Raw genomic sequence first — 12,778 nt, 5'->3', positions numbered from 1 at the left:
GTGTAGTAACACAGACAGATTCTTGGTTCACAATCGCTCAAGAGAAAGAACCCTGAACCGAACCCAGGCTCTGTATCAAAGACTCAGAAATATACAGCCGTAGATTTGTTAACTGATGGTCATCAACAGGGAAGAATAAACATGAAAGGCTTGTGGGAATTCCAATTGTTAGAATGTTCAAGTTTCAATAATTTGTGACAACTGAGGAAGTCTTAAAAAGTCTGTATGTAGGATTGCTTCAAATTGTGTTCCATTCCTATGCTGTAATGAAAAATGCCAAGCTTTTTGAAACGTAAAGGGAAGTAACACATCTTGACCAGCAGGTGGCAGGCTTACCTCATAATGATTTATTTAAAGGCTTGGAGAATGAATTACAGTAAAATTTTGATTCTGAGGGATATTATTACAAAATCCAAATATATCTCATACTTAGCAAGAATTGTGAAGACAATATTATTTAATCATTCCATAACCTAGAATTTCACGACTAATGTTGACTAAAACTATTCATTCAACTATAAGAATACAAGATAATACATGTAGGTATTAAGTGAATTCATCACCAAGACATATTTCTGCATACTAGATATAAAGTATAATATATAGACCATTCTAAGTCATAATGGAGGAAAGTAATATATCTAAATTTTGATTTTCCCATGAAGACACGTAATATATTTTGCCTTCTTATGGGAGATCCATATAATTTTACATTGTATAGTCCTGTAAGTCTCACTTAATTTCTTAAAAATGTTTACGTTTCCATTCATTCTAGAGAAATATTACATTTACTTTCAAGTTTTTAGAAAAGTTAATCTGTGGTTGCAATTTTTATAATATTCAAAATATTTCATATACTAGTCAAAATTAAAATGGCAAACTCCATCGGATAATGATGGAAAATTTATGTTTACTCTCAAAATATTTGCTAAGTCTATTATGCTAAGATAACATATTTTTCTTTATTCACTTTACTTACATTCAGACAATCTCTGGCTTCACTTCCTACTGTAACAAATTAACAAGCATGCCTTGCCCCACAGCAGGTTGGGCACTAAGAAGGAAAGAGAGGGTTCCTGCCTTTTGGGAGCACATGACCTTGTTACAGAGAAGCGAGAAAGACTCTTATGTCTTTAGAAACTTCCTAAAATTTCTGAATACATAATTGCACATACATTCCCAACAGAAGGCTTACATTATCAAAGGGGAAAATGGCAGCTAGTTTGATTTTGGGGTAACTAGTGGTCAGCGAGGCACTCAATAACTCAGTTACTCATTACCACCTCACTCCACAGCCCAACCTCCAGATGCACACATCCACTCTCCAAGATTCAGATGAATAAAACCTGTATCTCAGAAAAGTTTCATGTGCCTAAGTATCAGAGATCCTTTTAATAACAGAACCAGAAAATTTTTAATCTCCAAGTGCCAGGAGTCTAGTAAATGCATGGCATGATAAATAACAAAAGATGGTGTATACATTTCAAATGTCACTTAGAAAAAATCAGGAGACAGAATGGACCAAGTTCCTAAAGGTTGGTGGTGCAGAATACAGGTGCAGGGTTGGGCAAGGTCTCCGCCAGTGAGAGCAGCTAAGGAAGATCTCCTAACGGTGATGAAGGTGAGCTGGAGCTGGGATGATGAGGGGGATTCGGAGAGAGAAAGAAGACAGGGGCCATTTCAGGTGGGAGAGAGAGAGAAGAAAACATAAAGGAGCTTTAATTATTATGGAACATTTGGAGGAAGCTTTACCTAATTTAATTTTTAAAATAATACATTTTTACTGTCCACTGAGCTCATATGCAAAATAATAAGGTTGCACCCAAAGATCTTCCAGGACCCTACTGGTGCTAACCCTCCATAACTTGATTTTCTTCATGCCAATTACACTGATATAGGCTGAATTGTGTTACCCCCAAATTCATATGTTTAAGTGACCTCATGTGGAACTTGACCTCATGTGGAAATAGGGTTATTGTACGTGTAATTAGTTAAGATGAGGTTACACTGGAGTACGGTCCTAGGGCCACTAACCCAATATGGCTAATGTCCTTATAAAAAGAGGAAATTTAGATACAGACCCGCACACAGGGAGAATGCCACGTGAAGCCTGGAGTTACGCTGTCACAAGCCAGGTAACTGCCAGAAGCCAGGAGAGAAGCCTGGAACGGATGCTTCCCTAGTGCCTTCAGAGGGAGAATGGCCCTGCTGACACTTTGATGTTGGACTTCTAGCCTCCAGAACTACGAGATAAGTTTCTGTTTAAGCCACTCAGTTTGTGTGAAGGCAACCCTAGCAAACTTAACATCCATCAACCAAAATTCACTACCGTCATCTCAATATTCTGTATGTATAAACACATACACTGAAATCCAACATAAGTATTCAGATGTAGTCAGTCCATTAGAATTGCAGATGAGGAGGAAAAAACTGTTTCATGCAGAGGCTGTATAAATTCAAGGGCCCTGGGTAAATCCTCTTTTGCCAATTTAAAATGAAGTGTGGCTGCTGGTGGAGGCCCGTGAAACAGCAAAAGGGGCCAGATGAAGCTCCTCTCCAGGATCCACCTCACGTGGAGGGCTCGTTGCACCACTGCTCTGTCAGTCATCAGCTGATCTGGAACATCAGCCCGACTCTAGGTATTCACACTGTCTTCCTTGAGTCTCTTCTTGTTCTTAGCCAAACAGTGCATCAGTTGGCATACGGACCACCTTGTGTGACAGAACTGGGCTTTCAGCTCTGACCGCCAACCTGAAAGATGATCCAGAATGTTCCTGACCCTGATCCTCACAACCACGACTCTCCATCTTCAGTGACAGTACTATGCTGATCTGAAAAACCATCCATATCTCTTTGTTTATTTGGTAACTTACTTACTTGACACCCCCATTTCCAAAAAGGACTTGAGGTGACAAAACAAAACGACCTGGCCAACATGTATATTACAAACTGTGTGGACAGTTGCACCTTCCATAAAGTCTACTTTTATGGAATTGTAAGGTCTCAGATGCGTGGTGGAAATGCTGCTTGCTTGTGCTTGAACGACATGTGCTTTCAAACTCTGAAACGCTTCATCTGCCACAACATTACCCTTTACATATAGCAGATCATCAAAGGTAAACTGATCAGTGTAAATGGCAGAGAAAAGGAGGGGAAAAGTTCTCATTTGTCACTCATTATCTGCTGACCACTTGTCCCTGAGGCAGGCTCCCTGACAATATAACTCCCTCTGCAGGAAAACTCACTTGGTGGAAAACATTTTTTTCTTTTCTGTGTTTCTATCTTGTGCTTGTGTAATCTCTAAAGGTGACAGAACTTCTGAAAAAATAAAAGAGACAGAAAAAACTATGATAAGAGCCAAACATATGACAGGAAAACAAGGGGTACCAAAAATAAGAGAAACAAAAATCAACTGAGTGAATAAATTTTTCTAGAGAAATTCAAGCACAAAACTCCTTACAAGTTTTTTACACAGAGAAATGCAGTACAAGAAAAGAAGCAGGAACAGGGAAGGACTCACAAAATTTAAAATTTTTAACAAATTCATTTCTGTTGTTGTTGTTTGGGTTTTTTTTTTTTTTTGAGGAAGATTAGCCCGAGCTAACTACTGCCAGTCTTCCTCTTTTTGCTGAAGAATACGTGGGACGCCTACCACAGCATGGCTTTTGCCAAGCGGTGCCATGTCTGCACCCAGGATCCGAACCAGTGAACCCCGGGCCGCTGAGAAGCGGAACGTGCAAACTTAACCACTGTGCCACCGGGCCAACCCCAACAAATTCATTTTTAAGAAAATTTTAAAAGAAAAAAATCAGAATCTAAGAAGTTCAGTGAGAAAAAATGAACACAGGCCTTTTCTGTAAGAGATTTTCTGAATTATCCTACAGTATCCCCAAACAAACAGGAAAAACCAGAACCATTTCTTCAAAAGACATACACATGCTATGGTTACTGTCGAACCACAACTGCATATATACCATGTACAAACTACTCCATGGCAACACACCATGCTCTGTTCTGAAAGCTTCATTAAACTGCATCCCTACGAAAGGAGAAGTTCCCAGTCCCTCATCACGGCAGCACATCCCACTAACGTGACACCAACGTCGGCCCCTTCTTAAATTGTTAATCAGTTCTCCTGCTGTAAACCGATTCCTCTCTACTGGGAGACATGAGTCAGGTAAGACTGTTACCCTGAAGAATAACACCATGTTCTAGCCAAATGCTTTCTGGAAGCATACTGCCTCAGTCAGCTTGGGCTGCTATAACCAAATACAATAAACTGAGTGGTTTAAACAACACACATTTATCACTTACAGTTCTACAGGCTGGGAAGTCAAAGATCAGGGTGCCAGCATGGCTGGGTTCTGGTGAGAGCTCTCTTCCTGGCTTGCAGGAGGCTGCCTTCTGGCTGTATCCTCACCTGGTGGGGAGAGAGAGAGATCTTCTCATGTCTCTTAGTGTAAAGGCACTACTTCCCCTATGAGGGCTCTACCTTCAAGACCTAATTAATTCCCACTCCACACCTCCTAATACTACCACTTTGGGGGTCAGGCCTTCAACATGAATTTTGGGAGGACGCAACTCAGTCCATAGCACAACACTGGATTTATCCAGTTTTGCCCATCTTTCAAGGTCCCTCTCCCATATAAATTACTCACAAGTGTACAGTTGGCACACAAACCCAACAGGACTCAAACCAATCGGTTTTGAATCTGCACCTCGGGCTAAGATGGTGCTGCCCACATCACCTCAAAAGTGATGGTATGTTGTGTGCATTTGTGTACAGAGCTTTACCATGAACACTCATACACCAATCAGCACTTTCATACACAATAGCACCGAGGGAAGGACCAATCAATCAGCCCATTTTGTAATGAAGAGCAACTCACATGGTAGGAATACACTGGTGGGAGGAGAGAAGCATCCACAGCAGGCTAGCCAGAGGATGCTGGCAGGACAAGCAGTATGTAGAAGACTCTTACCCCTGAGTAAGTCAGCATGTGGAGGTCCAGCTACACGGGCCCCCCTGGAACACCAGGCCTGTTGGAAAGGGGCTTGTTATACTCCACTCTAGGTTGGAAATATTAAGTGTAATTAAATGAGAAGAGCACAAAAATTCCTGGAGCTCATGGAACGCACGCTCTCCATCCATCAGTTTTTACTCAACAATATGGCAAGTATCAGCGCTCTTGCGACCCCCAGAAAACCACTCTGTAGCTGAAGCTCTCTACCGTATCATCAGGAATAAATCTCGTTGCTAAGAGAAGCCATCATGGCCACGGATGTTTGGAGGCTAAAGTTAAGTCAGCGCTCCTGGCATCTAAACCGCCAAGTTGTTTCAGGATAAATCTGGCATCGGCTTTGATCATCCAGGTTCCTTAAGCAGGTTACAAACAGGGCCTTGGATGGCACTTAAATTAGTAAGGATATCATTAAAGGAAAGGCTGAGAAATGTACAATGCACTCACACAAATGGAACAGAATACTGTCCAAAAACATTACTAATGATGAACTTCAGACATAGAATCAACTTTGGACTGCCCACCCGATTTTACATTTTTGCTAATAATGGTGACAGGTTGCATTACTCCCCTATGCCTTATGCAATTTCCCTAGTGACCATCTTATAACAGGTGGATAGTCTTCCCAAAACCAGAACAAAGTGAGATTAAATTCCAAACATAAATGGTATCTTGGTTTACTGTCACGCTGCAGTGTATTGTGATCTGAAAACAGTAACCAACTGGACAGGCCTGCATCAAATGGGTAAAGCTAGATCAAAACCCACTCTGTACTGGGGCCAGTCTGGTGGCACAGTGGTTAAGTTCACACATTCCAATTCAGTGGCCCAGGATTCGCTGGTTCGGATCCTGGGCGCGGACCTATGTGCTGTTTATCAAGCCATGCTGTGGCAGGCGTACCATATATAAAGTAGAGGAAGATGGGTATGGATGTCAGCTCAGGGCCAATCTTCCTCAGCAAAAAGAGGTAGATTGGTGACAGATGTTAGCTAGGAGCTAATCTTCCTCAAAAAAATAAAAATAAGAAAAACCCACTCTGCACCAACCCCACTCCAGATGGCTACAGCACGGAACTACAGCAACTCTCCAATAATTTAACTGAATCAAAGAATTGCTGTGGACTTCCAATTTCTCCTCACACCACAAAAAACCTTATTTATAAGACAAAAGCCACTTGAGTCTCTGACTTCAGATCTGACCTTTCCCTATATAAGATTCAGAAAATGTGACCCCTTATTATGTTTAATCCTCATAGTAATATGTATTAAAGTAATAAAGATTACATATTAAGACAGGATGGAGGAAATCCTGTGGGCAAGCAGAAACCCTTGGATCTCTCCATTCATCTGGGAATTTCACAGATATCTTCAAGACAGATGGATCTGACTGCCCAGACATTTGCCTGGAGAATTTCCTTTCATTCCTCTCTTTGGAAATAGATTATATACTCAAACAAGTATATTAAATTTTATGGTCAATATAAAGGATTTTCTAGATTAATTTTTACTGTATACTAATTTTAAGAACCTAACCCTACATGAGAAGCCACTTTCCCAAATACCAACTTGTTTCTAACCAAATCATCTTTCTTTTTTTTTTAGGTAAATAACAATTCAAAATGAAGTCATTGCCATTCTTTCACATACCTTCTTTCCTAATATAGACTAATTTATTTGAAAACTGTATAAATTAAGTTCATATTTTATTCAAAAGACATTTAGCAAGTACCTACTATAGGAAGGATAAGATCCTCATGCACAGGCTGCAAGACCATGAGACGGGGCCTTCATCCTCTGGAGTTTTACCTAGTTTGGGAAGATAGGAAATGTATGTTAAATGTAGTTTTCAGAATAAAACAATTTTAATGTTGTACCAGATAAAAATAAAATCACTTAATTTGCTGTTTAGTAAAATTCTTTAGACTGATTTAAAACGTAAAATTCATTATATTTTTATTGTTGCTGATATTTATTCTTGCTGCAATCCTGTCACTGAAAATTCATTTATCATGCTTAATGTTTTTATTAATCTTCCACCATAAATAACTCATGGGGTAAGAGCCACTCTCCAATTTGCTTTATAGCTTGAAAAAAAAAGGCATCTTAGTTCTTTTGTAAATGAACTGTCACTATAAATTATGCAATGTTCCTAAATTGTTAGACAAATCTGGCATATTTGTTTTATAATAAATTAAAACATATGCATTAGACTTGATTTTCCCACTTATTTGCAATATTAGTTTCACTGGTCCAAAATATTGCATCTAATCCATTCTCAAACTTATGAATTATATGGCTAATTTCTTACGATGACAGTGAGAACAAATCGTACTCAAGCTCATACAACACTGTCCAATTTCCCACTTCCTTTTAGGCACTGCTGGTGAGCTAGAGTCATCTGAATGTTTAGGATGATGCACCCTGACAGTTAATGTAACAAATGAAAAATATTCTCACCCCAAAACCATCAATATGCATTTATTGATATTAAAGGTATTGATGCCATTAAAAAGTTACACTCTTAGAGAAAAGATCTTCAAAGTTTTCATCACAAGAAAAAACAATTTTAACTATGTTTGGTGATGGATATTACTTAGACATCTGTGGTGATCATTTTGAAATATATACATATATAGAATCATTATGTTGTACACATGAAACTAATATATGTCAATTATATCTCAATTTTTAAAAAGTTACATTCAGTGGACAAGAGTATGAAGTGAAGAAATATATACCCCCTTCTTAAATTCCTGTCCCCTGCCACTCCATGGTCCCATCTCTAGGCTGCTCTCGAGGAACTTATAGCTCTAACCACAACTCCAGATAGAAATGCATCTCTGAGAGGCCCACTGGCTTTTGAGGGGCCTAAGGAAATCCCCAAGAGTTATCCACAGACACCAGGTATCTTTTTTTTTTTCCCAAGGAGCTATTGTTTATTAAGAGTATATATACAAGCAATCATTATTAAGGTAGAGTCTACTAATTATAAACATCCACACTGGTGGTGTTTGGCTCATCCAACACATTTTTTTCTAACAGGAAATAGTCCTACACCAGGCATCTTTAATAGGACTAGGCCAAGTGTAACAGTGCCTCAGCACTAGAAACTAGCGGGTCATCAGCCCTTGCTTGGTGAAGCAGGGACAATAAGAGGATGGTGGAAGAGCCATTTCAGCCCCAACACCAGGCTCCAACCTTGTGCTGCCTTAAAGGGTTGGGAGGTTGGGGGGTAGTTAAGGGCAGTGGCGAATGACCACTACATTCTTCCATCACCCTCAACCCCGATGACAGAAGACAAGGACCAGGAAACAGCTAGAGTATGAAGCAGGACAGGACACTCCTGATCCAGGGTAACCTTGAGCACCCTGAAGGTCCCCATCGTCCTGTGCTTTCAGCTTTCGGTCTCCTGGCCCCCAGGAACTGCCTGCAGAGAGGTCCACTTAGACCATGGTCTTCTCCAAGAGGAAGTGAGACCCCGGTGGAGGAACGGGCTGGGGACCTGGGGAATGCTGGGGAGACGAACAAGGGAAGCTTAAGAAGGAATCTGATGATACAGCAGCCTCTTTGAAGCTGGTAGTACTGCATTCTCAACGTGATTTCTTAACCATTAAATGAATTTGTAAGTAGATGTCACAATACCAAAAAAGTCTATTTAATGTGGGTCAAAAGTTGGCAATGCTTGAATTATGTAACCTCTATGTTCCTGACTTGCCTGTCATATCACATTTTTAATACTTTAAGTTAGATAACAACTACTATTTAAAGGAAATGTGTGCCTAAGCCAGAATCTTATAAGAAATAAATCAATTCAACCATTTAAGCATGTGTCTTTGGGAACTGTCTTTGAAGAATGCTGTCAGAGGGCCACGGCCTGGCTTGCATCTGAGAAGTCTCTCGGATTCTTCCAGTAATGAGTCTGGTTCCTCATTTCCCCATTAGTCTTCTCATAACATTATGAAAGGAAAGCAAATTATACTCTCAAGAAAAATAAACAGCGTTAGAGTATATATGAGCCAAAATAAGAGACAGAGAGAAAGCCAGATGAAGACCATTAGAATCAAAAGCACCAAGTATGGGAAAGAGTACATAGGAACTTCCAAATGCCAACAACTCCGAGTTGTCAAACGAGGGAGAGTGATGGTCCCATGAATGACTATTTTGGTGCCCTTTTGTAATACTAACACCTCCAGAGTTGTCTTTGGTTCTCCTCCTTTTCTGGTGCCCCCAGGAATGGGGTCCAGCGCTAGGCAAGTTAGGTTGGTAAACAGCTAAAAGATGACAGGCAGTTCTCCTCCGAGGGAATTCATACCTACTGCCTCCTATGGGCAATAAGCAATAGTGGACTTTTAAAGTAATTAAATGTAATATTCATGTAACAGTCAAAGATTCTTGAAGATGGGCTGGGGATTCCTTTTCAAGCTTAGTCCATTTTCAGTAATTAGTCCTACAGGCCAAAGCACACACACAGAATTATAAATCACTTGAAATCAATCACATCAAGACAGATCTGGAAGTCCTTTTATATTCACGCTGTTTTCTCCTGGTCACTGCTGGCCTATGTCATTATGCTTATTAGCAATTCTTAGCTGCACTTCTGAGCCACCTTACCCTACATTCCATAATTGGGAGCAGCAAATCCTAATTTCTATTCAGTTTAAGGAAACAGGCCCATTTAGTTCATAAATACAATTACAACGCTTCTCAAGTTTTAGGGATGATTAATTTCAAGTTACCTTTAAAATTCCTATGAAAGCAAAAGAGAAGACTCATTGAAATTAACAGCGGAAATGCCTACTTATTACAACAGAGACCTCATGAACCATGATCCTGAAAAAATAGCCACTAACTATTCCTTAGTATCTTCTCCTTCAAAATTTTTCATGCATTCGGCCATACATTCATCCACGATTTATTAGCAGCTTTGCCATTTGACCCAAATCAGGAAGAAACGCACTTGCAGCAGATCTGAAACATTTCATCTGAAAGAAAAGCGGAATCAATATCATACCGACTGAGGCCAAAGTCCGAATGGTGTTTCAGACCAACCAAGTGGCTGATGCTTTTTGTATTTTAAAATGCCTGCCTCCAAGATATTCCAATATGTCGTTCTAACACCAATTTCCAGCATGTAATACAACAAAATTTACTGGCATCTAATATGTGCCAGAAGATATACTAGATTAAATTGAAAAGACTACTAAAGAGAAACTGCAGAGTTTATATACACCTGAAAAGCAGGTGTGGTCCAAATGAAGCAACCTATTCCCTCAGCTGGATAATTGCAGTTCTATCATAGCCATAGCATGGTCCACATGTGAGAAAAACTACTCATAAGCACACTCATCCATGATGGAGAACAAACCAAACACAATTGTTCCTGTAATTACAGGTAGAAACTATTCATCACTCGGGAGATGGAAGGCGGGGATCACACCGAAGGTTAGCACATTTGGACTGTGTCTATATTGACGGGGAAGAAGTGTTTCACTTTGTCAGAAAACTTCATTCCCAGGGTTGGCTCAAGCCACACTTGTAACAGAATCAAAAGTAAATTTTAGTCCCCACTTCAGTCCTTTCCCATGGTGACAATTTACTTGTAGATGTCCAGGGCCTCCATGCTCCCTACAATGCAGCCCATCAGGGAAGCCCATCAGAGAAGAGCCTAGGCTTCCAACAGCAGGCTTCCTGCTCTATCCAAACCTCACTTAGCAGAGGGAAAGGACCAAGAAGTGCAGCCAGATACCCACCTAACACAGGCCTTCTTAGCTTCCCAGTGTCCTTCAAATCCTACCAAATGAAAACCAGCTCCTTCCCCCTTCTGCCAGGCCAGCATGGTATTCTCCCAATTCTTGCCACTGTAAGTCCCCTGAACCGCTGGAAGGACTTGTACTCCCGTCATCCACCTTGGCCTCTGCCCTCCCTGCCTCTGCCACCCCTCAGGGCTTCTTCCCAGCCTTCCCCTGGCAAGAGCCTTGTGTCCATACCAAGACTTTTAGTGTCACATTTATCCACAACATAAAAAGATAAAATGCAGAATTTCCTTTCCTTCCTTCTTAATTCTAGTAAACAACTACTCAAAAAAGAGAGATGCACGAAAATCACCAGCACACAAAATGACAATCCAACTTTCGGAGTTCACTCTGGACCTCTCCCTGTGCAGGTTTCTCAGGTAATTCCTGCTGAGGTCACCGTGAAGCTGCGGAAGCTCACCTGGGCCTGAGAGCCCCTGGTTCCGAGCAGCTTTCCACAGTGGGTGTCGAGCATCCCTGCCAAGGGTTGGGGCAAGGGATTGTCCTTGGGGCCACATTCCTGGAGAACATCCTGGCTTCTCTGGGGGTTTGTTTTCCCACTTGTCAACCGTGATTTGTTTGTTAGTTTGATTACCTGGGTCACCCAGCTTCGACCTCCTCCAGCCTATGGTGGGAAAATGGATGTTTGGCCTTCCCTCCTTCCCGAGGAAAATATAAACTAAAAGAACGAAACTTCAAGCCGTGTACACGACAGAACTTTTCCAGAATCCAAGGGAAAAGCACCTGAGTAGTCAAGTTTTACAGAGGGGTCCCCTCTAGGCCTCACCTCATCTCCCCAGTCAGCCTCTCGGGGGCTCTTCTCAAACCTCCCTCACCAGAGGTTCCCTCTTCTAACCTTCCCATGCATACATCCACCCACCTTTCAAAAAGCCCCTACACACTGGAGGTGATTCTTGGATTCATCCCTTCTCCTGTCAATAATTCACGTCCCTAAATCTGAGTCATTGTCTGGAATGAAACCCCGGGGAGCGACAGGCTCAGCTGCGATGGGCATTAATGCTGAAGGCCGGCAAACTGTCCAGGAGGGCAGGGCTCTGATGTGGTCTCAAAGGGAGGTCCAGAAAGGGTGTGACCCTTCAAGCTGGGTCATCTGCCCCAAGTGAGTGGCAGGCATGCCATCTGCTCTCCTGATTTTGGCAGCTGGCTAACTGGTTAGACCACACTCGTGCACATATACCTCCAAAGGACCAACATCGATGCTCAGTCTAAACCCATAATGAGGAAGGGAATATTTTCCTAATGCTGACTCAGACTTTTCGAGAAGCTTCGTACTCGGTGGCCAGCAAGTTGCAATATGTGGAAGTATTTGCTCCCTTTCATTTCCACCCCCCAAAATACCCCTTTCTAATTGTGCCCTTTTAGACACCCAGAACAAGGAAAAAGCCTAACGTAGGGTTACACACCACTTATTGTCCTCTTCCAGGAAGGGGTAAGGTCAGAACTTCCACTGTCCCACTCACCCTCTGTCAGAGGAGGCTGGATTTAGGAAAGAGGTGCTGGAGAATGACACCTGGCCTGAATGGGTCACCAGCAAAACGCCGTGTGGTTCAACACATAGAAAAACAAGCGGCTACTTTACTACATATTCCGCCACATTCTCCAGACTCTCTAACATGAGTCAAGGCTATTCAATAAGCACAAAGAAGGATGACACTTTCAAAAATGGATGGATTCCCTTCCTATCCACTTACATCTCTCTGCCAGAGAAAACCGATTTGGGACTACTTGAAGTTTTGGACTAACAGCTATCATTTTCCCTTTTATCTATATGACTTAGAACTGCATTTCTCAAATACAGTATGCAAAATCCTGTGGAGGGCTTGTTAAAATCGCTTCCCCCTGGACCACTCTATCCAGGAGGTCTGGAATGGGTTCATCATTCCCCCAGGGGATTCTGAAGCAGGCAGTCTGTGACTCCATAGTTAGCTCTAGGGCTCTCAGCAGA

At 41.6% G+C, this 12,778-nt stretch overlaps 1 long non-coding RNA gene across 2 annotated transcripts in view; it reads right to left on the bottom strand.

Annotated features, from left to right (window-relative positions):
* The window catches only part of LOC106848463 (uncharacterized), a 34,248-nt gene that overhangs the window by 18,490 nt on the left and 2,980 nt on the right, over positions 1-12,778 (bottom strand). Inside the window, exons 2-4 of one of the 2 annotated variants that reach the window (XR_011502016.1) lie at positions 6,754-6,826; positions 4,890-5,040; positions 4,315-4,420 (exon numbers count right to left, since the gene is read on the bottom strand). This is a non-coding gene — a long non-coding RNA (uncharacterized lncRNA). The remainder of the gene's footprint in view (positions 1-4,314; positions 4,421-4,889; positions 5,041-6,753; positions 6,827-12,778) is intronic. The other variant, XR_011502015.1, reaches the window with a different exon arrangement.

This window comes from Equus asinus, chromosome 3 (assembly GCF_041296235.1).
Source record: "Equus asinus isolate D_3611 breed Donkey chromosome 3, EquAss-T2T_v2, whole genome shotgun sequence".
NCBI classification, from domain to species: domain Eukaryota; kingdom Metazoa; phylum Chordata; class Mammalia; order Perissodactyla; family Equidae; genus Equus; species Equus asinus.
The sequence above is the reverse complement of the archived record's forward strand: the minus strand, read 5'-3'. Positions and strand labels throughout refer to the sequence as shown.